General features: G+C 37.2%; 1 pseudogene; it reads left to right on the forward strand.

Moving 5' to 3' along the window:
- On the forward strand, window positions 1-27,673 carry LOC107500866 (annotated as a pseudogene).

Consider the following 27,673-nt stretch of genomic DNA (forward strand, 5'->3'; position numbering starts at 1 on the left):
ATGGTCAGGTGAGGCCACACTTCTCCCTGTATCCTCATGTGGCGGAAGGCAGTGGGGAGTTACGTGGAATCTCTTATAAAAGGACCAGGCCCACCCATGAGGGCTCCGCCCTCATGACCTGAAGACCTTTCAAGGGTTCCACCTTCTAACACCATCACGTCGGGTGAGAGGATGCCAACGTGAATTGTGTGGAGGACACACACATTCAGACTACAGCACCCAGGGTCTAGCAGCCCTCATTTGTTGCCCAGGTTGCCGCAGGAGCCTCCTCACTTCTCTGGATCCCCATCTTATTTACTGAGGTCAAGATGGCTCAATATCCCCCAGTGTTCAGAAACATGTAAAAGCATGTTTACTAACTTATACAAATAAGTCATATACGAATATATTTTATACAAATCATATGTAACTATTATTACTAATTTGTTAGTTTCTTTTTATGATATAATAAATTCCCACAAATGTAGGGTACACAATAGATTTATCTTCTTATAATTCTGTAGGTCAGAAATCTACCATAGGTCTCACTGGACTAAAACTAAGGTGTCTGCAAGGCTATATTCCTTTCTGGAGTCTCTTACAAGAGAATTTCTTTCCTATCCTTTTCCAGATTCTAGAGGTGCTCTGGATTTCTTAGTCTGTGGTTCCTTTCCATCTTCAAAGCCAGCAACGGTGAGTCTAGTCTGTTATAGATCACATCACATCATTCTGACCCCCCAATTCCATTTCCTTTCTCTATTTTTTAGGACCTTGTGACTAATTACATTGGGCCCACCTAGATAATCCAGGAATAATTCCTTATCAACTGATTGGTGAACTTAATTCCATATCCATCTATACTTTGTCTTTGCCATTAACCTTGCATTTTCACAGTTTCTGGAGACCAGAGATGAATCTTTTTGGTGGGGGACATTATTCTTACTAACATACTAATCAGACCTTTTTCTATTCCAGTTCTAAAATTCTGATACTTATTATTTGGCTCCTCCAATTTAATTTAATCAGAGCAAACACTTAACATTACACATTTACAAAATAAAGCAACAAAGGAGAATAATTTATAATAAATAAAAACCTGAAGTTTAAACCAGTCTTTCATTGGAAGATTTCTTCATTAAAAAAAATAAGTTAAAGTAAAAATATGATTTTGATATGGAATTTGTTTCAAAACCAACTTTTCATGGCAACATCAATCTCGAAAATTGAATAGTATTTCAACTTATTTCTTTTGATCAATTCATTTTCTTCTCCATATATTCTTTACCTTGAGACAACAGTAATAACAATAATTAGCTGCTTTGTGCCAAGCTCAGCTATGTTTCAATGCATAATTCATTTAAGCTTGCATAGCATTTGAGACAGGTGTTGTTCTCTTCTTTTAAACAACAGAATTGAAGCTTAGAATGACTTGTATGCCCTCCTAAGAGACAGAATGTGCATTTGAAATAAAACAAGAAAACCTGAGAGGTAAATGACTTTCTATGGTGGACCCAGAAAGACAGTAGCAGAAACACAGCTGGAATTCAAAAGTCTCAAATTCAATCCAGTCATTTTGTCACTAAACAGGCAAAAGATTAAAACTATGCTAATTAAGCTTTTTTTCCCTTCTTTATTTTTCTTTTCTATTCTTTGTTTTGTTTGTTTGTTTGTTTGTTTTTTAAGACCTCTTCTGCCTAGGTAAACCTTCCTTCTTCATAAACGAGCAGTTTGGGAAAATCCAATTTCCAGTGGGCATGTTTACTGTATTACTGTTGGAGAGATCATCTAGCTCCAGAAATATTTTTGTAATTAATAAATTCACTTTAACCAGAAAGTTACAGAGGATTATCCTAAGTGCCTGCAGAGCAGAAATGACAAGCAGAGGAGCCATCCATTACGATCACTGGTAATTGGATACAAAGTGCTGACCCTCAAAGAACGTGTTCCAGAAATGCAATTACTTCCCCAAAAATCTTAATAAAAAGCGCATTTCTTCCCTCTCATGCTTCTCAGAGGCAATCCACTTTAAAATCCCAACCAAAGACAAATGCAAAGGTTCAGAATACTTGAGGTTTTGGTTACATATCTGTTCTCTGATCTCATGCTAAGAAGATGAATATAAACACTGCAGTCGGGACCTGAACATTGCTAAATGTGACACCATAAATCATCTCCATTAGTAAATGCAGTGTCAGGTTCTCATATATTTCAGACTATTTTAAACTCACACTCCATTTTATCATGATATGCCTGAATGAATCCTGGTGGTTGGATATAGCAAAAGAGCCAGAAATCAAATCAACTTGTCTTTCCTGGCTGAACTAACAGAGGGTCCTGGTGGCTGGACTCCCAGTTTCCAACTGTATCACCTTACTTTTTTCCCCAGCCGCTGAACTGAAGGGACCGCTTCTCCTCTTCCACAGGAAACTCACTGAAGAGTGCGAGGAGAGGCTAAGACAACATGTTTACTTCACTGATATAACAATTCAGGTAAGGGCTGGGTATCCGTCTCTTTTCTAATCCTGAATGACAGACAGCATGACCTTCACTCCAAAAGTCTGTTTCTTCTTTAAAAATCTTGATTTGCAAAACCAAGTTCCCTTGCTTTTCATGCTTAAAGGTTGAGCTCTATCAGGGGATCTTAAATATAAGCAGGTTGAGGGGTCGTAAATCCTTAAAACTGCATGCCAAATTTTATGTGTATGAGGGGAAAGACTCATTTTTCAGGGAGAAGAGTGTGCCAGATTAAAAAAATAAAACAAAAAACCCGAAAAGGTCCTGTGACCCATAATAGTTTAAAAACCCCTGGAAAGAGGATTGATAAAGGTTTTTCCTTCTTTAAAACTGAAATGTTACCTCTAAATGTGCTGATGTTGCAGTTCTGCTATGACAGCACTGACGGGTACTGATGCTTGTCCCATGTCAGTGATGATTTGGAACCAGACTATATGTAAATAAATCATAAACAGAAAAGCAAAGAGATAAATTAGATGCTTGTGACAGGCAATTAAGGGGAAAAAAACCCCTCCAATTCACAAAGTATTGTGAAAGGAATAGGGCTGTCTAACATAGACTGGCCTGATCTATGTTTTATGCTGTGAGGCCATGGAGTAGCACCACCTCCAAAGCTTGCCATAATTAATCCTGGCAGTTTCCTCCCTTCTTGACTATTTCCTCTTATATATGAATGTCCATGAAAATATGGCAAGATAAGAAGTTCCACGAGCTATAGAATGCTAAGGAGTGGAGGAGTGCAGGAAGTCTTTTCAGAGGAGTTACTATCTAAGTTTAATATTCAACCAAAAGGTCAGAATTAGCTAGCCAGAGACTTGATATTAGAGCTATGGAGAAGGAGCATTCCTTGGCAAAAAGAATAGGATATTCAAAAGCCTGGGGACCAGACAGAACATGCTCTTTGACAAACTGAAAAAAGTTCCAAATGACTGGAAATCAGAATAGGAAGTCTTGAGCCTTCTATGATCACACTGTCCAAGTAGCCTGCTCTCAGTCGCCAGTGAACTTCCACATAGTACTTTTATAGTACATATGGCCATCTGAAATCACCTTTATTCAGCCATTCATTTGACAAATATCAAATAAGCAACTTCTACGTTTAACATTCCATTCTTCCTGCTGGGCGTATAGCAGAGAACAAAACTGATCATATTCCTGCTCTCATGGAGCATTAGCATCTACTTTATTTACTTACTTTTAATCTGTTTCCCCCATATCCAATAAAATGTTCATTCCATGAGGACAGAGACCTTTTGTATATTCTACATTATTCTCTGCCCAGTATCTAGAACACTGCCATTTTATGGAAGAATATAATACGATTAGACTTTTGCTTAGAAAGATCATTCTGGCTATATTATGAAACATGGGTTGGCACAGGAAGACTGAAGAAAGGATAACTGTTTTATGTCACTGCTCCCCCTTGAAACACTTTGTTGTTTGGATTCCAGGCCACCATTATCACCTGATTATCCTCCCATCTCAGTCGCCACTCCTGCTGCTCTCTCCTCCCCGTCTCCTCAGCACTGGAAAGGCCCCCATGGGTGTCCTTGGACTTCTTGTCTCCAGCTCACTTCTCATTTAGTCGACCTCATTCCATCCTTTGGTTTTAAATGAAATTTATATGCTGACAATTCCAAATATTTATCACCAGAGGGACCTCTTCTTGAAATTCTAAATTCGTCTTACAGATTCCACATTAGCTGTTCCGTCTGTAATGGTCTTTTCCAATAAATTTGTATTATTTCGCTCTCATCTCTTTTAAATCTTTGTTTAAATGTCACCTTCTCAGTGAGGTCTTCTCTGATCTCTTCGTTTAAAATGGAACCCTCTTTTTCATTACTCCCTAGATATTTTCACTGCTTTTATTTTTACCCATGTAATTTATTACCTTTAAACATGTTGTGTGATCTACTTATTTATTTTGTTTATTATCTTCTTCCCCAACTATAGTGTAGGCTCCTGGAATTTAGAGATTTTTAACTATTTTGTATCTGCACTGACACACACATACACATTCATGCACACAAACACATGTATATGATGATATTGAATTATCATTATTAATGAGTAATCTACAACAAAATGAATAACAAAATACTATAATTGCGGTAGCTATAAATTATCGAGCACTATAATGTGCCAAAAAGAATCTAGACCCTGAGCATGTAAGGATGAATAAGTCATCATTCCTGATGTAACAGATCTTAATTTGTCTCTGCGTGTATGAATGCATATTTGTTCCAATGGCAAATAGTAAAATATGTGCTTAATAAACATTTTGGACTGACTTATGCCTCAAAATATGCTTTTACTATTTTTCAATTTGGACTCTACACAAAGAAACTCAGAAAGTGAGGTACTTTACAGGTTTTATGCAGAACAGAACTTAAAGGGGAAGGGAAGTGTGTAGGTGTATAGATGTAAGTGTGCAGAATTCCAGACACAAAAGGCCGCATGTTATACTATTCCACTTATATTAATACAGAAAAAAACAAAACTAACTCTATAGTATTAGAGAGCAGCTCAAACATTGACTTTGGTGGGAGGTGTGGGATGAGTCTGGGAGGGGACACAAGAGAATTTTAGGGGGAAAGCATGGAAGTGTTCTACATCTGATAGAGATGGTAGGTGTATGAATGTATGAACTTTTGTCAACTCATTAACACATACACTTACAATGATTTCATTTTATTTTATGTAAATTATAACTCAATAAAGCTGATTTGAAACAAAAAATAAGAGAATTAGATAGTGTGGCATAAGGTGATGAATGGAATAGAAACAAGAAAAAGTTTATCATGCCAAGGGAGACCGGAATTCTTGTGGATGGTTGGTAAGGTTGTCCTCAATGACAAAGTAATCTTTTGCTGAAGACATAAAATACCTGAGAAAGTTAGCTCTGTGGCTATTTTGTGCAAGGATGTTCCAGATAGAAGGAACAGCTCATGCGACAACCTTATAAAGGCAGAAACATGCTCAGTATGTTTGAAGGACACTGAGAAGTTCAAAGTGACAGTAGTATGAAATCAGCTCAGAAAAGAATGATGTGAGGATGAGATTATATAGAGTCTTTCAGGCCATTATAAGGACTTTTAGGCCATTTTATTTTACTCTGTAAAACAGGAAGCTATTAGGAGGCTTTATGCACAGGAGTTACACAAGTTGACTTATAAATCAGCAATCTAAGTCTGGCTGCTATATTGAATATTGATTATAATAGCCAAGAACAGAAGGAGGAAGACCAGTTAGGAGGCTATGAAATAATTTAGGTAAAAGATAATGACAGTATGGAGAAGTAGCCATTTTGTGGATTTATTTTAAAGATTAAGATGCTAGTATTTTTTGGTGGATTAGATGTTAGGTATGAGAGGAATAAGGGAGTCAAGATCCACTAAAAATTCTGGCCAGAGCCACTGCAGTCAACTGAAATGTGGAAGGCAGTGGATGGGGTGGCTTTGAAGGGGACGGTCAAGAGCTCGGTTCAGGAAGTATTTAGTTTGATATGTCTAATTATATAACCAAGTGTAGATAATGAGTATTAGATACATGAACGAGGAGTTTAATAGGAAGGTCTGGGCTATGGCCATAATACACCAAGAATATTTAAAGTCATGGGATAGAATAAGAATTACTGTGGGAGAGAGTATACATAGAAGAGAAGAAAAGGGAATGAAAGGAAGGTAAGAGGAAGAAAAGAAACAGAGGAAAAGAAACAAGAAGAGAAAGACTGATCCTGGACACTCAACATTATAATGATTAAGAAACAAAGAGAAATTCTCCAAGGAAGTAAAAAAGAAATGACCAATGAAATAGGAAATAAATCAAGAGTGTGTTGTCTTGAATACAAAAAAAAAAAAAAAAAGAATTGAGTTCATTCAAAAATAAATGCTCCTGACAAATAAGATGAGAATATGATTGTATGCAGACTATTGGGTAGACTATTTTTAACCTCGACAAGAGTAGTTTCAGTTGAATGGTGGAGTTAAAAAACAATTAGAATAGGAAAAATTGAAGAGAGAAGTTGGAGATAGAGGTCATATAGATGATACTTTAGTAATGTATTCAAGCAAAGAGGAATAAATGCAAGGTTTGGTTTTGTAAAGATAACAGAAATAAAACATGTTTCAAAGCTGATGAAAACAATGATGTAGGGAGAAAAAAGAAAGAATTTCTGTAACCCTGTCCTTGAATATGTGAGAAGGGCTGGAGTCTAGTACCTGCTGGAGAGACTGGCTTTAGAAAGGAACATGGAGAGCTCACCTGTGTTAACAGATGGGAAGGTAAGAGTGAGTGTATGTATGCTACTAGATATTTGGATAAAAGATTTCACTGAATCTTTACACTAACCAGAGACTTAGAACTCATTATTTTACAGCTGCTTTCCCATGATGAGCCCAGTACATTCATCTGTCTCTTCTCCCTCCCTTTGGCTTAATCTGATTCTAGATGATTATTTTATGCTAAGATGAAATCTACGGTCCCAATGTTGGAAAAGATCTTTTAGATTATTAATTTAAATATTACTGTTGAACAGGAATGCTCTCTACGACATCCTTTACAAAGTTTAGAGTATAAGCTAGAACACTTTCCATGTCACATAGCTCATTGCCCTAAAAGAAAATTCGATTAATTTTGCATTTGACAACTCTACTTGTCATGAGTCTTTCCCACATTTGGAGTCCCACAAGGTAACGTTTGTGGCTGACTTTATTCTCCCCTCAGAGGTAGCAAAAGCAAACCAGTTCCGGGCAGAATTTCCCAAGTCATGTTTCTCAAACTCCTCTTCTGGGAGATGTTGTTTGGCATCTCAGAAATAGCAAATTCTGCTCCTGAATGAGTGGAGGCCTGTTATTATACTCATTATCCTATGCAAGGCTCTGAAAGGCCCTGTGGTGAAGGACTATTTTCACTGTTGACTTAGTATTCCAAAAACTATTTACACATGGGATCACAATCTATCAATCAATCAATCTCAATCTCTCTCTCTCTCTCTCTCTCCCATTCTCTCTCACATTCAATTTAGCAGTCTATTAGCCATCTGTAAAAGTGTTCCATTGAACAGCAAGGTTGGCACATTGACCCATAAGGTGACATTCATGGGAGAGAATCTGCCCTTTCACAGATTCAAGGTCTAGAAGCTGCTTCTTGAATTGTATTCTATAGAGGTGGGGGACTTGTTAGATATGTTAAATTCCTGGGTCTACTCTGTCAAAATCCCTGGGGCAGAGCTCAGGAAATTTGCATTTAATAAGTGCCCTGGTGATTTTCAAGTACACTAGAGTTTGAAAATTGCCTCCAAGTGTGGTCTGTGGACCACTGGTGTCCACGTCACTGGGCATGTGTTAGAAGGAAGGCAGCCCGGGCAGCGCCCCAGACTCACAGAATCGGAACCCGCACTCTGTGATCTGTGTGCATTGAAGTGCCTGGGAGGCACTTCCTGAGCGATAGTAAGCTTTCTTGAGAAAAAAAAATTTATTTCAAATTCTTCAAAAGAGAATTCTCTGATTCTCAGGTTTTTTTTTTTTTTTTTTTTTTTGGTCATTCAAATCACCCCAGATAGGTAGATGTAATCACTTACACTAGTGGGCCATGGATGTCACTTAGAATCACAGCCACAGGACTTTTTTGAGTCCAGGTGGTTTTGAGAGGAGGATGATGTCAGGAGATCTACTATGGAATTATTATTCTTATGCAAGGTACCCAAGCTCATCTTTATTAATTCTTAGCAGAATACTTTCAAGATATAGCCAGAGTGATAAACCTAAGAGCAGGTTATAATAACAATAAGAATTTTTTTTTAAAGTTTCTAATAGTGAGCTTTTACACTGTGCCTGGTGCAATTGTTAAGTGTGTGTTTAACAATTTATACCTGACCATAACCCTAAGAGGTTGGTGGTATTATTATTTTTGGTAGTCTAAAAGAGGGCATAATTTTCACAGCATCCATGACGGAGGAAAATGAATGAAAAGTTAAAGAAAAAAACTAAAGTATTTGATTTTTTTCTGGAGAAGTAGTTTAGAATGCAAGAAAAGCTTAACTGTACAGAAAGTACAAACCATAAAACTTTCTTTGAAAAAAAAAGGGAATTTGTTTTATGTTTAAATTGATTTGGAGGTAGAAATTGCCGAGTGGGTTCTGATTACCTTGCTGAAGATGCAAGCAATTGGCAACAATCATACCGATTACAAACCATTTAAGCAACCTCAATTAAATTAGTGGTAATTCTAAACTACTCCATCTTAGAGATTGCTTTAATTTTTATGTAAATTCAAATTCTGGTTGTGTGAATCCTAATTGTTCTACAGTGTATCAACATAGATTATTTTCATGTATCTTTGTGGAATTCTCAAAGTTGCATTCGAATTTCTGGTAGGTATACACAGAGACTGAAAACAACTCTGCAAGAAAGTCTTGCAAAGAAGACACAAAGATCAGGCCTATTTTGCTGTCTTTAATGTACGAAATAAGCAGAAATTGAAACAGAAGATAACCAGGATTTAAAAGCACGACAGAGTAGAAAAGACCCTAGACCAGGGGCCTGGCTGGAGCCCTGACCTAATTCTGACCCTGCCATCTACGTACTGTGTGTCTCCAGCTGTGTGAAGACTTACTGGGAAAGCCTTTTTCTATTAATTACCTATTACTGTGTGATAAAGAACCACATACTTTCAGTGGATTAAAACAAACATTTATTTCCTACTTAAGAACCTGCATACACAGGTAGGCTGGGGTTCGGTCGATCTTGGCTGACCTCACCTGAGCTCGGCTCCAAGCTATTGTTTGAATCCAGGCTTGTTCCACATGTTGCTCATTCTCCTTGGGCCAGTGTTACCCCAGGCCCATTCTATCCATGGCCAAAGACAGGTATGCTAAAGGGCTAGCTCATTTTAAGTCCCTGAGCAATAATTCAGGTTATCACATTCTTCTCTTTTTCTTTAGATTCTACATCCATAAACCCAGGTAGGTGGATTTCATAACTATCAGGACACTTTTAGATCTTAACATCATCCTGTAGATGTAGGAGAAATTCCATGAGATTCTATAGTGCTATTTATAAAGTACTGCCCTAAAGGCAGAATTCAATCCTGTTTTAGTTTGTCTGTAGAGAATTTTAAAAGACTCTTAATTAGTTGAAAATATTTTTTGAAACTAGGATATTTCACACAAAAATCCAGAGCGCATATTTTTCTTGAAGGCTCAGAATATTTGGCAATTATGATTTTGAAGAGCAGCTGCCCCCTCGACAGAGGGCATAGCTCTCCAGACCATCACCGCTCCCCACCCCTACCCACTCTCTCTGGTCATACACTCAGCCCACTGCACTTATCTATAGTGCTTGCCTGAGCCTTGTGGGTAATTTTGGTTTCTATCCCAGGATTTCAAGGCTTGAATTCTTGCTCTCCTTTTATCGCCAGTTACTTACATGCCTAGATAACTCATTTAAACGGAACTGGGTCATCATTTTCTCATTTGCAAAGAGAGGAGCGGAATTCTGGGTCTTTAAGGGGGTTCTTGCTCGACCATCCTGTAACTCCAAAGACGTTAGGTTGGAGAGTATGGTATGTTTCAAGACATCTCATGAGGAAAGGCAAGTGGTCTGTTTCAAGAGATGACTGAGTGACTCTTCAAATGAAGACATGTAGACTGAGTGCTGGAAACTGAGAGCCAGCAGGGCAATCTAAAGTGGCGCTGGCGCTGTGGGTCTCAAAGGAGCTCAAGAGAGAGAAGGAGCAATTAGAGGAAAAGAGAAATTGTTGAGTTAGGCTGAATATCAGCAAGGTTTTCCTAATAGGCAAGTCTTTAAACTTGGCATGCTTTCCCAGGAGAAGTGGCAGAAAGTTATTTAAAATTGGGCCAGACAAAGCATTTCAGTAACCCCCTGTAAACAAAATTCTCACTTAAACCTGGACTACCAATAGGTTTTTTATTTCTCTTCATTTTTTAAGTTGATTTAGGTTCCAATTGAATAAACAATGGAAAAGATCAAATCCTGGGATGGGGGCTGGGAGAAAGATAGATCCAGGCTATGCTCACAAGCATTCTTTAGGTCTATTAGTTTGATGCACACAGTTAAGGCAGCTCAGAAGTGATCATCTATTTTGCACCAGCCATCTGTGCTCGATAAGCATATACAGAGCATGAATGTAAATATATTGTTTTGCACATTGTCATAAGTGTGAAGTTTCAGGCTGTCACTAGTTTGCCCTATAGAAGGCAGAAATTTTTGTTTTCCTCCTATCTGCTGCATATCATTTTTGGAGGTATTTTTGGGATAATAGTGCTTGTTATTCAATTATTTAAGACAGAGTGTTTGCTGACAACTCGATATTCTATTTTTTCCCCCTCTTTTCTTGTTGAACAGGACTGTTCAAAATGGGTAAAGGAAAATAACCAACTTGGCTCAGGAATGGAGGGAGCAAACAAACTAACAAACTAAACGGAAGCAGGTAAAGCCCCCCACTCCAGTTTTACCAGCAAAAGCATGAAGGGTGACAAAAGATAAAGCTTCCAAAAACACTTTGAAGTGCCACATCAAATACATGCTCTCCTAGAGGATTAACATAATGAAAGCGAGCAGGCCCCTGGAATCAACTCATTGACATAACGGGCAAATTTGATTAGAGGCATACAAGAATGTGAACTGATTACATTTGTGATAATCTGTTATCCAAAGTTCTACCATATTCATTCATTAAACAAACATTTACTATGCATCAGAGATATTCTCCTAAAAACTGAGTGGATAGTGAGAGTTGTTTTCTGTACACCTCGGCTCCCCCATTCTGTTTCTAGACCCCAGATTCGGTAGCTCCTTCTTTTGCTGCCAGGGCATAGCCCAACATTTAGGAAAGTCATCTGATGAGTTAAGTGTTCAACAAATTCTGCCCTATGGGTCTGGAGAAAGAACTGATGAAAACAATGACATGAATCATTAATAAGGACCACAGTGGGAAGGATCCAGGTGGAAGGGGAATGTTTCAGGGGAGGAAAGCATTTCAAAACATTGAAATCTTCTCCTGCTACACAGAAAGGCTGTGAAAGAATAATTTCTAAACTCGAAGAAAAGGAGACACGAACTACCAAAAAGTATAAGGGGTGCACCTCACAAATCCTCGAGAAAGTACGAAACAAAATAACAAAAATACAATTTTAATCTATTAAATCGGAGAAAAACTTGAGGTGGGAGGAGAAAGGTACTGCCACATGTGCTAGGAAGATGGTGGATGAGTTCAGGTACTTTGGAGGGTGATTTGGTCATAGCTGCTAAAATGTTAAATGCCTCTCCCCTGCAATCTGACAGTTTCACATCCAGAATCTTCCCTAGAGACACTCACTGGTCTTTCATTGGAGGCACGATCAAGCACTGTTTAAATTAGCAAAAATTTTGGAAAGCCTGAAATATCCATTGATAAGGGAATAGCTCGATTTAGATTTTTCTCTGGAATCCTCTGATTTAAAAATAGTGTAAGCCAATCTAAATCTATAAGAACAAATAAACATACATTCAATAAGCAAATCATCATACAAACTAAAGAAAATTTGGCTGTAGGAAAAATTCATCCCCAGGGCCCTCAATACATAACCTCTGCTTGAATAATCATTCAGACCCTTTGTATTCTTTAATTCAAAATGTACCTTTTTAAAGTGAATAATACTAATAAATTAGGTATAACTTTTTTGAATATGTACTGGATGTCAGTTACTGTGTCCAGTGTTATACAGGTATTTTTTTCTTGTCCTTGCAATAACCACGCAAGATAGTTACTTTCTCACAATGTTATAGGTGGAGACTCTTTAGGAATTTTGATCAATGGAGGACAAGCTGTCTTTGCCACTAGTCTAATCTTGAGAGTCTAGGCTAGAGTGGGCTCTCTGTTCCAGAGAATTAGATCCTCTTTCAACTCTTTCATAAAGAGATGTTAGAGCTATTTATGTGGCTGCTTTAGTAGGGGACAGAAAGAATGGCGTGTGTGGAGAACGTTCGGTGCTTCTCATATTGGTTGATTAAGACGGTGTTAGCATTTTCCTCAGTTCGACTAAACTTAGACAGGCTTTTTCTTGACTCTAAGCGTTGACGTCCCTTGAAGCATTTTCTTTAGAAAATCTGTAATTATAAGTTCTTCCTTCCTTCAAGGTACAAATCTTAAAAGCCTCTTGCCACTTTGGAGTGTCTTTTTCAAGGGCTGGGGAGTCTTTGAAATGTAAACATTAAAGGAGTTAGTGCCCCCATCTCCTGCTTTTCAAGGAAGAGCAGGAGCCTAACATTGGTCTGTCCTTTGCTACAATTTGTAAAACTACCTCCTGTCATGAAGATATATGTGTTTACTTTTCCTTCTGGTAAGGCCAATTAGCAAAAATGGAAGGCTATGACCACCTGCAGTGGTCCCCAAATTCTTCTTCCCTGCCCTCATTTTTGAGCTGAAGCTCCCCTTGAAGCCACAAAGAAGTTGCCAACTTCGGGGTTATATCCATAGGAAAAAAAACGAGTACTTTCTACAAGTTGTTTCATTCAAGCATCCAGAAAATTGGCTTATGATTAAACGAACTTGGATCATACGATCTTGTTTGAACTCATAAGGCATGCAAATATTTAAAATGCCCAGACCTGAGTCAGATGCTATCTCATTAAAGTCACAAGTATTGAAAATGAGGAAGAAGGTTTCTCCAGAGAAAAGCAGAGTATGCTATCCAACAAAGAAATGGGAAGTATAGCAGTCAGGCTACACCAACAAATTTCCACTGCAAATATTTATAGTCAACTCCATTGACAAACATTATTGTCTCCACTCAACATTCACAATATTTTAGTTGTACTTTCTCCAAAGCATGTGGCTCCTTTGTCTTTATATTATAATTCATTGTGATTTCTTCAAAGCAAAGTAAGGTTTATCTTTTTATCCCTACCCCTTACTACATGTTTGCAGTACGCAAAGGTTGAATGAACCTCGATTAGTTCGTTCCTCAATCTTGCTATGCCCCAATTTTTCATCTTCCCTGAGCAATCATATCCATTTCTATTCAAACATTGATGTATTCACTCAAATTATGTATTACTTCCAACAACTAAAACCACAACCATGACAACTAACATTTATTAAGTGCTTACTGTGTGTCAGTCAGAATTTTAAGTACCTCCTAGATGGTCTCTCTCTCTCCCATTTTATTGCCTCTAATGCAAAATTGCTATCATTTCCCTTTCGCTTATTGTATTCTTGCTATACTAGCTTTCTTTCTGTCCCCAGGTACCTGAGGCTCATTGCTATGGCAGAGGCTTACTGAACACCCTGACTAGAATGTTCTTCCCTCAGTTACGTATATGGCTAGTTCCTTTTTGCCCCTCAAATCTCAGCTGAAATATTAGATCTACAGGGAATTCATCATTGAACTCAATGTACATTATCCACGTATCTAAACTCACTCTGTGCATTAACCCTTTTTCTTTTCCTTCTAATTTCACTTGTCACTTTTTAACTTAGGTATTTGCTTCCCCCTCCCACCCCACCCCTCTGTTTACTCTCCCCTTAGGATATAAATTTATGAGAGCAAGGAAGTCATCTGTCTTGGTTATTGCCATATCCCTTGTACCTAGGAACATGCTTGGCACATAGCTGCTGACACTTTGTTTTATAAATGCATCTCTTTTAACTTCATAGTGATCCTATAAGGTAGATACTATTAGCCATTCCCACTTTATAGTGAAGAAAACCAATGCTGGAAAAGCTAAGTGCCTTGCACAAAGCCACACAGCTAGTAAGTGGCAAAGCTAATATTTGAATGGAGGGATTCTGACTCAGGGACTCAAATTCAAATCCAGGTACTAAATTTCTGTGGCTAGATTCTGTGCAGAATGCTTAGCATAGAGAGGTGAACACAGCAGACAATGCGCCATAATTCATGAGCTTAAAGTCTGGAGTTAGCTAGACGTCAGCAAGTGGTCAACTAAGTAACTGTAGAATTATAATTGTATAATAAGTGATATAAAGGAGAAGCACAGAATACTATGAAGAAAACATAAAATCAAAACCTAATCTATGAGGGAGTCAGTGAATTGAAGACTTTAAGGATGAGTAGCTTTTATCCAGGGGATGGAGAGTGGGGAGGGAGGCTACAGACATTTACCTAATGCCAGACAGGCAAAACAGGTATGTGAAGCATATTAGGAGGAGACTCTAAGAGGCTCTTCAATTTTAAAAGATCAAAGAAGCTATAAAGAAATTTGAAAGTGGATAAGTAAAACAATTAATTAGGTTGATTTATAACTATATATTGAATTTTTTCTATCCTACAAACTGAGAATATTTTAAGGACCAAAAAAAATTTTCAAAACATTGCCTCACAGGATTTCAGAAGCATTGTTTGAATCAATAAATCAAGAATCGAGAAAAGAAGAGTTACAATTCACATTCTCCATAGTCGATGCCATAAAGCTACAAATTAATAACACTAGCATAAACAAATCAATTTAAATACCTTGGAAATTTGACTAATAGCTAACATTTATTGGACGTTTCTACATGCTTTCAGTAGTACCTGCTGAAATTTTTGTCTTAATCAGCTCATTTAATCCTCATAAAATCTTTATTAAGTAGATACCATTATTATTACCATTTTGCAGGTGAAAAGGTTTATGACAAGAGAGACTTGTCATCTGTAAGATGCACCCATTTACTCAGCCAGTAACTTATATACATGGGATTTAAACTAAGCAGCAGTCTAATTATGGTGTGTGTATAACCATTTTCCTATTCTGCTTCTCCTAACAAGTTTTGGGGTAAAAGAAGAAATCAAGAGCACAATAGTATTCAGAGGAGAAAATGATAATATAAGCAAACTAATAAAAGCAAGAATTTATTATGAGTAAAACATGTTGATAATGGTTGAAGGTATATAATTGGAACTTTAGGGTTTATTGTAGTGTTTGCGTTTATGTGTTTGTTTGAAAGTTTCCATGACATACGGTTATAAATAAAAGATAAAAAGATATTTATGAATTTAAATGAGTCACTCTTAGCTCCAACAGTACTTCAAGTAAACCCTTTTTGTAGTGCTCATTGTCCGCTCCTTTTTATTATAGGTATTTATATACAAAACTCTCATATAAACAATTACTCTTTCTTAAATATTTACTACTGATCATTTCATATAATACTGTATTTGATTCTTGTGACAATGCTTTGCAATAAATATTATTATCTCTATTTCACAGATGATGGAAGGGACTCAGAAAGTTTCAATGTTTAATCGTGAGAATAAAAAAAAAACATTTATCAAAACAGAATTCATTTTTACTAGCAACCCTTTCATATCATATTCTTCTCATGATTATCACAAAGACTCGCTAGCATCACTTTTTTTCTCCTTAAATCTCCAAAATATCTGCCTCGAATGCCTCCTTTTTTCCTACATTCACTGTAATGTCTACTCATCTGATGGTAAATGTCATTTGAAATATCTTCATTTATCTCGTTTTGACACATTTCTCTCTTTCAAGCTATATCCTGCAAATATGTGCTTAAACTTTTGTTGTGATGTGGGCAAATAACACTCTGGCCTTTAAAATATGTACTAGCATTTAAATGGCTTTAAAATGTTTTAAATGTGATCTTGTTCATTATTAATATAAAAAGAATTATAATACTAACCCAGCTAAAAATCTTTTATTAATTCTGTTAAAATGGTTGAAAAATTGTCAACCATCCTCTAGCATGTATCTTATTTATTTTATTATAATTTGCAATTGCTACAAATTTGAACTATCTTAATGTCTAGGATTGTAAGGTATAAAATTATAGTTTATCAAAGTAATGGAATACTATGTAGAAATTAAGAATAATGAGCTCTCTTTGTGTAATGACATAAAAATCTGTCATATTGTTCAGCCAATTTGAATCAGTTGAAGAAGAGTAAAAAAATATATATTTACAAACCTGTACATATATGTGTGAGCATATATTTAAATAAATCTGAAAGAATAAACCCAAACCTTGAAGGCATTTGATTATGAGAGGTTTACTTTCTATCATCTAAGCTTATTTAAAATAAAGGCTGCGTTTTAGGGGACAAAGGATTGGAGTCTTCATAAGCAAGTATTCTGATAACTTCCCATGTGCATCTTTTCATGCTGAATATACTTCTAACTAAGCCACTTAAAAGACTCCCAAAACCAATTTCTATTTTGACTCATCATTCTTAGGATATAGCTAATTAAATGGCCAAAGGATATTTACAAAGGGCTATGTAAAATCTGACTTTGAATCTAAGCTGACTAGTCACTGTAGACTCCACTTACACAAGGAACACTAAATTGGTAACCAAGATACCAAATATTTCAAAGACAAAAACCAAAAGCAACCAGTCCCAAGAGCTTAGCATTCTCACGTGAGGTATTATGTGATATTAAATTTCTCATTTCTCTCTCTGCTGACAGCATGCAGAAGAGTAGGGAGGAATGTGGTTTTCGGAGAAGAAATATGCAGAGGATTTTTTTTAGGACCACTCTTCGTGATAATCATAAGAATATGGTATGAGCTGTAAGTAAAAGTGAATTTCATTTTGATTAATGGTTTTGTTTTCTTTTAATTTTCACTTATAGTGAAATACATTTCAGGATGCATGATAAATCTGACAAAACATAAAAGTTATCGGATTAAATACTGTGCCAGTTTTTTAAAATTTATTTCAAAAACTACGAACCAACAAACTTAATTCTGACCCTAAAGAGAAAGTCACAAGCAGCTTACTGACTACCAGGCTTGTGAGTGTACAGCAAAGTGGTACACATGTGAATATTCAGATTTGCACTTTTGAGAGCTTTAACATAAAAACTTTTCCTATACTGTACAACTAGGCATTTAGATATGAAAAATGTTTGTTTTGTTTTTTAGGCTCTGAGACTTGCTTATTTTTGCAAGCGAGAGTTTGCTTTGATGCACACATGAAGCTCTTTTAAGCCTATGAAAAATTAATCAATAAAGAAATAATTATCTCTCTTTATCACCCTAGCCTCTTAAACAAGTAAAAATTAAGGCAACTAGAGGTTGATTAATTTGCCAGCAGTCAAATCTCCAACTCCCAAATATTTACCACTCAGACTAGTTATATAAAAACACTGTATTTTAGTCAACTGATCCAAACTTGCATTTGGTTTTGGGTGGGGTTGGGAAAATGAAGAGGGTAGCACTTTGATGAGCCATCGAATTGAAATGGTTAAATGCCTTCTCTCTAAATCTCAACATTTCCTAGGAATCAAATTCTCTGCTTCTAGCTGCCAACCAAGAAATTATTTCACAGCTCTAGCCTTCAATATCAGGAACTCCCTCCGCCAAGCCTCCATGGTTCCTGATGTCTGAGCTAGTTGCCTCACCTGACGGTGGGAAGAGACATTTAAGGTCAGCTCTGTTAGTGTCTTGAAAGACTTCCAGTGGAGGAAGCTTTTCAAAGAAAAGTATTCTGACAGGAAACTTAACATAGAACGCTTTTCACTTCTTGCACATGAGATCCATTTCTCTTTATGCTCATTCTATTTGGACATTGGAGATGAATTTATCCGTTTGAAACCATGAAGACATTTAGCACCTGCTATCTGCTAGGCATTTAGAGAACTCTCACTGGGTGGTTCTGGTTACTTACTGCTGCATAACAAACCACCCTAAAACTGAGTGTCTTAAACCAACAGTTTGTTATCATCTCTCACAGCCCTGAGGGTTGACAAAGCTCAGCCCGGCAGTTCTCACCAGGGGTTTTTCCTGTGACTGCAGTCAGATACAGGTGGAGTGGCATCATCTCAGGGCTCAATGAGGTTGGCATCCAAGATGGCTTCTTCTCTCCTAGACCTGGCACCGCAGTGTTCCTTGTCCTCTCCTCCTCTCTGGGCCTTTCCAAATGGCTTGGCCTTCTGATATCATGGTGGTGGGCTCAGGATAGCCGTGCTCCTTACATGGTGTTGGATTTCCAGGAGAAAAGAATAAAAATTGCTGGGCCAGTTGAAGGCTTCGCTCTAAACTGGCACAGTGTCACTCTGGCTACCTTCCGTTGCTGAAAGCAGTTTCGGGGCCTGCCTAGATTTAGGAGTGTGGAGTAACGGGCTGTGTCTCTCAGTGGGGGAGGGACAAAACCACATTGCAGAAGAGACATCGTTACAGCTACGTTTGGGTAAAGTAATGTCATATTTAGCATCTCAGACATGGAGAGCAGCAGGCCCATTCTCTGTCCATATTACATGTTGTCTTTTCAAAATCCTTAATTCGACTGAGAATGGTGATTCTTCTCTGTCTCTGCCTTTCTCCCACCCCATTTCTCTTCTATAAAAATTTATTGAGTTCCCATGAAGGGATAGCTTCTCTGTTATAGTCAGGCAATAGTCTCAAACCTATTTTTTTTTTTTTATATATATCCCTACTCTTTTTTAGTCAAAAATTTATGGTTAAGATAGGAGAAATTATACATAAAGAATCTTGTTAAGTTAAGGAGCTGATACCTGCTCCTGGTAATGCTGGCTATGTGAACGCTAATGAGCACCGCCCAGCCATTTACTTAGATATGGCTCTGACACTGCTTAGCGCTGGAGACATGGTGGTGGATAAAACAGACATGGGGTCCCTGTTGTGGGTTGAGCTGTGTCCTCTAAGTTTATACTTTGAAGCCCTAGTTCTCAGTCCAAACGGGTGTGACCTTATTTGCATATAGGGTCACTGCAGAATGTATCAGTTGAAATAAGGTCCTCTGAGAGGGCCTTAATCAGTATGACAGATACCCTAATAAAGAGGAGAAATTTGGACACAGAGACAGAAATGCGCAGAGGGAGGATGCTGAGAAGAGACACAGGAAGAAGACAGCCATTTACAAGCCATGGTGGGGCCTGGAGTAGGTCCTTCCCTTATGGTCCTCAGAAGGAATCAACCCTGCTGACACCCTGGTTTCAGGCTTCTAGCCTCCAGAACCGTGCGACAAATATTAAGCCACTCATTTTGTAGTACCTTGTCATAGTGCTTCTAGTAAAAATAATATAGTCCCCATTTTTATAGAACTTACCAACCAGACACAAAACTAATAATTCCTTATAACGGCTGTATAATTATAAAAGTGACCTAAGTAATATGAAAGAAAGAAATGCAATTTTATGGGAGCAGAGATTCTTTCCTAAGCTAGTGGGTCCGAGAAAGTTTCCAAAAGGAAGTGATACTTGAGGTGAGATGAAGAGTAACAAGAAGAAAAAGCAAAACCAGCACCCTGGGTTGGGGGTACAGTGGTGTGGGAGCAGCAAGTGCGACAGCCTCTGTCAGGTGATAGCCGGAAGTAAGAGATAAACCAAAACAAGGGAAGTGTGGTCTTAGCACAGAGAATGGGAGGGAGGGAGACGCAAAAGAAGATCGGTCAAGTAGGCAGAAAGTCTGTGCCCGTAAAGGCCTTGCTATTTTTCAGTCTCATAGATCAATGAAAATCCCATAAAAGGTTTTAGCAATTAGATGGTGATTGGAGCTTTGTGTGTGGTCGAGATTGCTAAGAAAGAGAGCACAAAGTGGGAAGAAAAAGTGACCTAGAATGGAGAGCTAATTACCACATTTATCTAATTGTTCTCTTATTTTGCTATTATTACATTTAACAAATGATAATAGAGTTTGTATCCAATTACTCCTGCCAGATCATTTCTTTTAGAAATTGAGGCCTCTGAAACAAACTTTGTATCTCCAAGTTAAAGTACAACCATGAGCGACTGTTAATCATATGTGTTTTTATTAAAAAAGACATTGTAGTTTGGTTTTCCACTTTAGATGACAGAATGGGAAAAAAATGTTTTCATAAGTATTTTAGATAAAAATGAAGCAAGAATTGATTTTGCTTTTCATAGCTTAAAAAAAAGAAAAAGTATCTTTAAAAACACCCTACTGCCCACAGGGAGAAAGAAGGCTTATCTGATTGAAATGGTGATTGGATTTTTTTGTATATACTGACGTTTTGTACAGGCCCTATCTTTGAATCATTTCATTTCTAGCAGCATGATGACATTATTTGTAAGTGTTTTATTGCCTCTGTTAAAGTAGAGGGACACGTACGTGGCCTGTTTCTCTCTAAAAGGAAACCTGCTTGGGTTGTGCCATTGCACTGGCCCTCGGAAGTTGTGAAAATATGTCTTTGTTAGTATGGTCAGAAATGTAACTCCATACCAACAAAGACATAATTCCCGTACCAGGAAAGCACTCCCATCAAGCTCATAGATGTTCACAGCTGCTAACTCTAGCTGTGGGATGGGCACAGCTAGGAACAAAACAGAGGTCTAGAACAGGCTCTTAATGGAGTGGGCAGCGAGCTCCATCATTAGGACAGGCTGGCCACACAGCTGGGGGAAATACGTGTTGTGAGTCTCTGCGTCCTCTTCACTGTTTTAAATAATGATACCTGGTGACAGCGAGAGTGGAGGGAAGGGCTCATTCTCTCGAACCTCAATAATGACTCTCTTTAACTGTGAGAATATGTCACTAGTTCTTAAAAATCTACAAACCATTTGACCCAGCAGTTTTACTTCTAGAATTTTAAGAAATTCATTATGAAACTCTAAAAGGTTTAATCTATGAGAATGTTAACCTCTATTTAGCTCCTAGAAGCCAAAACTCAGGAACAATTACCTTTCCAATCATAGAGCATGGGTTAAAAACAGTAAGGTCCACCTATATGATGTAATAACTTGCAGCTATTAAAACTATGGTGCAGAGATACAATGAAATGTAGAAATATAAGAGCAGGATATGGAGTATCAGTTTTGCACAAGTCTGTAAAATGGCCATTTTAAAGAGTGAAAATGTATGCACTATATTCTTAATCACTTAATTATGGGTGTTAAATACACAGGTGATGCATTTTTGTTTCTGTGGCTTTTTTGTATGTTCCAATTTTTTTCTCAATAAATGTGACTTTACACAGATATAGCAAACAAATTATTTTAAAATATTATTAGCATGTCCAAAAAGATGCCTATCTCTTTAACCCTTGTCTATTTGCTAATATTTGATACGCTAAAACTAGGGACTTAATTTCTCTTCAATCTGTAAAAGTATTTCCTTGAGAACAAGATTAATAAAACTATCACCGTCGCTTACGCCTCAATTTGAATAAGCTCATTGGCTCCTTCCGGCCATGGAGAGCCCACCTCCTACTGCCCTATGTGCAGCAATAAACACAGTTCTGAGATACAGTCATGCATTGCGGAGGCTCTGGTACATTAATTCTGTTGGTCTTCATGTGTTTAAAGTTACCTGGACTATTCTGAATCTCTTTCTCTTCTTAGATATTTTCATTGTTTATTCATTCTCATTGGAAAATTTTATTTTCAAGTAGGATAGTATTCAAACAACCCAAGTATTAAGTTGAGATAGCAGATTAAAATAGAATTAGGCTACATCATAACAGAAAAACACCTGACTTTTTCTGATACTTTTATTACCACTAATACTACTGTGAAGGAGGAAGCATTTACTGATTATCTCCTACGATACAGATACTTTATAAAATTTAAGGACATAAACATATATTTGTATAAATTAACCGAATTATATACGCGATTCTTTACAGTCAGTGATTTATTTTTGTTTTACAAATGAGAAAACTGAAATTTAAAGATTCCAAACAACTTGCTTAATTTTGCACAGCTGGGAAGTACCAAAGTGGCCTCCAACCTTGGTCTCCTCGACTCCAAGGTCCCACTTTCATCAAGTGTGCTATGCTATCTATCTAGATTTTTAAAAGAAAAATATAGAGACCCTACCACACTACTAAAACTGGAATCTCTACTGCTATCATCACTATCTAGAATGTGATGTGAAGGGCCATTTTCAATAGTAAAATTCATCACTGAGGCCAACTTAACTGATTGTCATTCTTAAAACTTTTTAAATGACAACAGCTTTTAAGTCAATCGGAGTGTCTGATTCCCAGGGGATCTGCACTCCCTAAAGCACTCCAATAGCCCCTAAGTCACTCCGAATTCTCTGACAACCATCTCCATTTTCCTTGATGTAGCTATCATTTCACACATGAGTTTATTTCCACCGTCTAGCCTCAGAATCTTTGCAATCAAGTTATTTTAGACAATTGGTAATTCGGTAGCACTCAAGTCGTGGTAGTTTGGATAATTTGAGGCCCTTATTTTATCTCTTGGTAGGCTTTCTTCTGTATCCTATAATCTTATGCATATAAATGACAGCCTGGATAGAGTATATTTTTACTTCACCTGACGAGCTCGCTGGACCGAAGGACCTCTAGTCCAGGTGGGAATACACATGCTGAAATGTCTAAATTACTTAAACATATACTTAAACATATAATCAGAAATGCAAGTTCTTACCAGGCTCCTGGAATGCAACTGGCTATTTTACTTAAGGTCCATTGGAAGGAAAGAGAAAACAACATTTTAAAGAATAGAAGAACAATCTCATTGATATAATTTCTACTCTTTCCAACAGATACTTTCTGTTGTAGATTCGATTGGACGTGGGGAGAAATAATAAGAAAATGGAGATATAGCCAAAGGGGAAATTTAGTTACACTATATTTTTCTATATAATATATTACATGTTAAATATACATAAGTATGTATATATATATTATATATGTGTGTGTATGCTTACATATGGAAAATTGGGAACTGACTTATCTCAAAATATCAATAATACCAGAATATTTAAAAGTACAAGGTATATGACAAGCACTTTATTAATAACAATATCTAACAATTATTAAGCACTCACTGTGCAACAGGCACACTGTGCTACACACACACACGCACACACGCACACACCCTCTCTCTCTCTACATATAATTCTCACAACAGTCCAGTAAGTTCTCATTTTATGAGTAGGATAAAAGATTCAGAGAGACTAAATAATGAACTCATTCGACTGTACACTGTCAGTAAGTAGCAAAGCAGAGAGATTATAAACGCAGATCTTTGGGCTTCATGGTGAGTTGCTAATCTCTCTATTATGCATTCTCCCTAATGGTACCTTGCCAGGTACCAGGATTTCTCAAGGAGTTCTCAAGTTGTGGCCTAATGCCATCTACATCAGTCACCTGGGGTATATGCTAAAGCACAATTCCTAGCCTCTATCACTGACTTTCCAAATTAGAGTCTCTGGAAGACAGGCCCCAAAGATGGACATTTTTAATTTGCTCCTCCGGTAACTTTTTAAAAATGGTAATATTTGAGAGCCAGTGTGGCTAACCAGTAGGCCCGTGACTGTGAGAGCAATACAGTGGCAAGACCATGATGTGAGAAGTCAGCTGACCTGGGTTTTAGTCCCACCCTGCTGGTAACTAGTTCTGTGAGTTTGGACGAGTCACCTCATCTTTCTGGGCCTGCATTATCCCACCTCTAAAGTGATGTTGTTCAATCAGATGCTTACTCTAACATTTCATAAATATTTTCAATATACCCTCACAATATGGGAAATGTTAGCTCGGTTATGGTCTGCATTGATCGGTCTGTTACAAGTTCTGTTTGCAGGGCCAGACACCGTATTTCAGAGAGATTTGCACCATCTGGAGTAAAGTCAAGGCTGCCAGCTCCACAGCCAGGAAAACACTGTGACCCGGGAGCAAGAACACGTGGCTTCTTCCCCAGCATTCAACACTCTGCTAGGTATAATTAAAGATAGATGAGTGAGTGCTGCCGTTCCAAATGCTAGGGTTGAGGCGCAGAGGTAGTTTTCTCTGACCAGCAGCATATTTTCATGGAAAACAAGCGATATTTTCTGTTAGAGGAAGCAGGCGCTTTTACTAGGACAGCAACAGCTCCCTAATCTATTTCAGCCAAGAGTAAATCATTTCCAGTCTCCAAAACTATTCCTGCAAATCCAACAGCATGCATTTCATTTGTGGTCCATACAACTGCACTCGCTTTTATAAGAGAGGTAAATATGCCCTCAGTGGCTGCTTTGTATTTGCAATTAAGTTATCTGATGGCAGAATCTGGCAAATGCGGGTTTAACAGTATACCATAGAACACGAGGACACATGTCATTTTGCAGGCACATTTTGGGAGCCTGGAAGAAAATGTGGTCTTTAATTTTAATCTGCAGTGGCTTGTCCAGTGCTTTCCATACCAACATGTTTACCAAATGAGTATTTGATATTTAGGTCCCAAAATAAACAGCTAATAAATATTCATGTATGTTGAATGCAATCAGAGAAAAAGCCAAGAATAGAGCCTCAGTGTGCATACTCCTACTCTCCATCTGTAAGCATTAGGGATAACAGGACTACATTGCCACTAGCTAGGCATGGAGTCATTCATTAAACAAACATCTATTAATTGCACATCACATACAAGCCACTGAAATAAACAATGGAAGACTTTTTTTTTTTAATTTTGAGGAGGAGAAATTTCCTTAGAGAATGATGATTAAGAGTATTAATTCAACAAATATTTACTGAGTGCATATTTGGTACAATATACTAATACAGACACTAAAGCTTCCAGCAATAAATTTAAAAAGTGATAAAAATCATGTTTTGTATATTTTATGTTAAACATTGTTCTTTGAAGAACAAATGAACATAAAATATACAATATGAGAGTGGTAAGTACTAAGCAAAAAAATAAACAAATAAATAGGAAAGGAAATAGGAGGTACTGGTGTAACGAGACTGATTTAAATAAGGAAATCAAGAATGTCTTACCAAGAAGATAAAATCTGAATGTAGATTTGATGGAGATAAGCCTCAGGGATATCGGTAAGAGTGTCCTAGACAGAGAAAATGTAAGTGCAATTTCTCTGAAGCAGGTGAGTGCCTAGTAAGTTAAAAGAACACAAGGGAGGCTAGTGTACCTAACACACAGAGCAAATAAATTTTAAGAAACGAGTCAGAGAGACAAGAGGATGCCATATTATTTAAGGCTTTGTAAGCCATAAACCATCTCTGACTTTGACTTTGAGATGAGAAGCCACTGGGATTTGAGCGGAGGAATGACATGACAGAACCTGAAACCTTATGTCAAAACAATGACATTAGCATATGAGCTGAAAGTGACTATACAGAGCCTGGAAGAAGACAGACAAGGTGGGGGTGGGGAGGTAGGGGTGGATTCTGCTATTAAGTTAATAAATGATGGAGGCTTGGATTGGGGTAGGAATAATGGAGGTGGTAGAAGTGGCTGGATTTTTGATATTTTGAAGAGCTAATATGATTTCTTGAACAATCTAAATTTTTATTTTGAAACATGACACATACAGAAAAATGCATGAAATATAAATGTAAAATTTACAAAATAATGTAAAGCAAACACCCTGTATCCACCGCCCAGGTTAAGAAATAAAACACTGCCAGCATTCCAGATTCTCCATATAGTCAACACGCTAGAAGAAAGATTGAGTATGTTAAGTAGAGGCATGGGAGATATAAAAGATATCCGAATTGCATTTATGGAGATGAGAATGACAATGTCTCAAACAAAAAATTCACTAGATAGGATAAACGCAGAGGAGACATGACATTTCAAAATAAAAGATTAGCAAACTTTCCAAGATGATGTCTTTGATGAATAGAATGGAACTATATTCTTGAGAAATAGGACGAACATCTTCCAATAAAAGTAAAAGCTGTTCCCGGAACTCTGTCATTCCTAGTGGAAGTGTTCTCTCCGCAGTAGAAAACACAAATTCAGAGTGTTACTGCCTTACATATTGGACTGAAACTATCCTTGTTCAGTCCTGGTGTCAAATCACAGTGGCCACAAATCCTAGAGAGCAGAAGACGACATATGCTAAATATTTGTTAGAAACTTTCAATAACCTAGATAATCTGGTATGCAAGTTACATGATTTTGGCTACAGGGGAGTCTCTTTTTAAGAGACTGCTGGCATAGAAATGGCTTCTCATTTGGTTACCTTCAAAGAACAGATATAATAGCAAGAATTGCTTAAATTAAAAAAAAAATACTATGTAACAAAAGATCCTCTTCCAGGGTATTCTGTTCCAGTTCAGAATACAATACTGTAAGAGCTCAAGGGAAGAGCTTGAAAAAGATGCTTTTGAATATAGAGCAACGCAGTTTTCGTCAGTGCCTGCCCTGTATCTCTCATCAGGGAGAACAGATAGCATTTATAGGATGTATGAGAAAATAGGGGGTAAGGTCTAAGATATTTAACAATATCAAACTATACAGAGGCACCACTAATAATCACACCTGATTCTTGAAATCCTCTTTAACACTGTATTAAAGATTTTGAATATTTTAGGTAAGAAGTTCCCTGTTACGAAGAACTCAAAGAGCTACAAGTTGCTGCTATCTTACTTTTAGTCAAGAAGCTAATGTAGGGATAATACCTTACAAAAAAAGGTGCAGAAAGTATGAAGTATAAAACAAAAAGAGTCCTAAACATGTTTCCTTCGGTTCTGGTGGAACTTTCCTCCAGAGGTTAACAAGATATCTTTTGAATTTTTTTTTTAAGTATAGTTATATCATAACTAATGGCTTGGAGATTAATGTCTTCAAGGACCCAGTTACTAATCTCAATAAGAGGACCGGAAATGACCGATTATCTCTACATAGGATACCAGCAAAAATTTTTGTCTCACTTGAGGAAAGAAAAGGATACCTTGAAGAATTTGGTTATGAACTTCGTATTGTTTTCAAGAATGGGAAGATGACAAAAAGCTATTCGTTTGGTTGAAGGAAAAAATGCAAGGCTGAATATTGAACTGGAAGCTGCATCATATTAGGCTTTGTTTTGTGAGTGGGTGTGTGAAGGTGTATGTGTGTGCACATGTTATACACTTGTGTGTGATTATGTTAATACAAAATGTTCATTGTACAGGTATATACAATTCTTTGTGTTTTATGATACACTGCAGCCAAGTTATTTGTTGGTTTATGGACATACTGCCCTTTAATTTTTTTCCCCTATGTTTAAATGATCTCCAATTAAAAAATAAATCTTTAACCATATAAAATATTAATGCTAAAGTATGCTTTTTTAGGGCCCTGTGCCAATAGTAATTCAATCAGGTATTGTTCTATTCACAAATAGCAACTGAGAAAATTTTATATATAACTGAGGGTTACAGAAAACAGATTTGAACAAAATCATCATGACTGCATTATGTTTATATTTAACTTGCATTTTTGTACACACAAGATTGTGTAAGACATATTAAGTTTTTAGTAATTTAAGAGTCTCTCTG

Source organism: Rousettus aegyptiacus, unplaced genomic scaffold (assembly GCF_014176215.1).
Source record: "Rousettus aegyptiacus isolate mRouAeg1 unplaced genomic scaffold, mRouAeg1.p scaffold_m13_p_7, whole genome shotgun sequence".
In the NCBI taxonomy this organism is placed as follows: domain Eukaryota; kingdom Metazoa; phylum Chordata; class Mammalia; order Chiroptera; family Pteropodidae; genus Rousettus; species Rousettus aegyptiacus.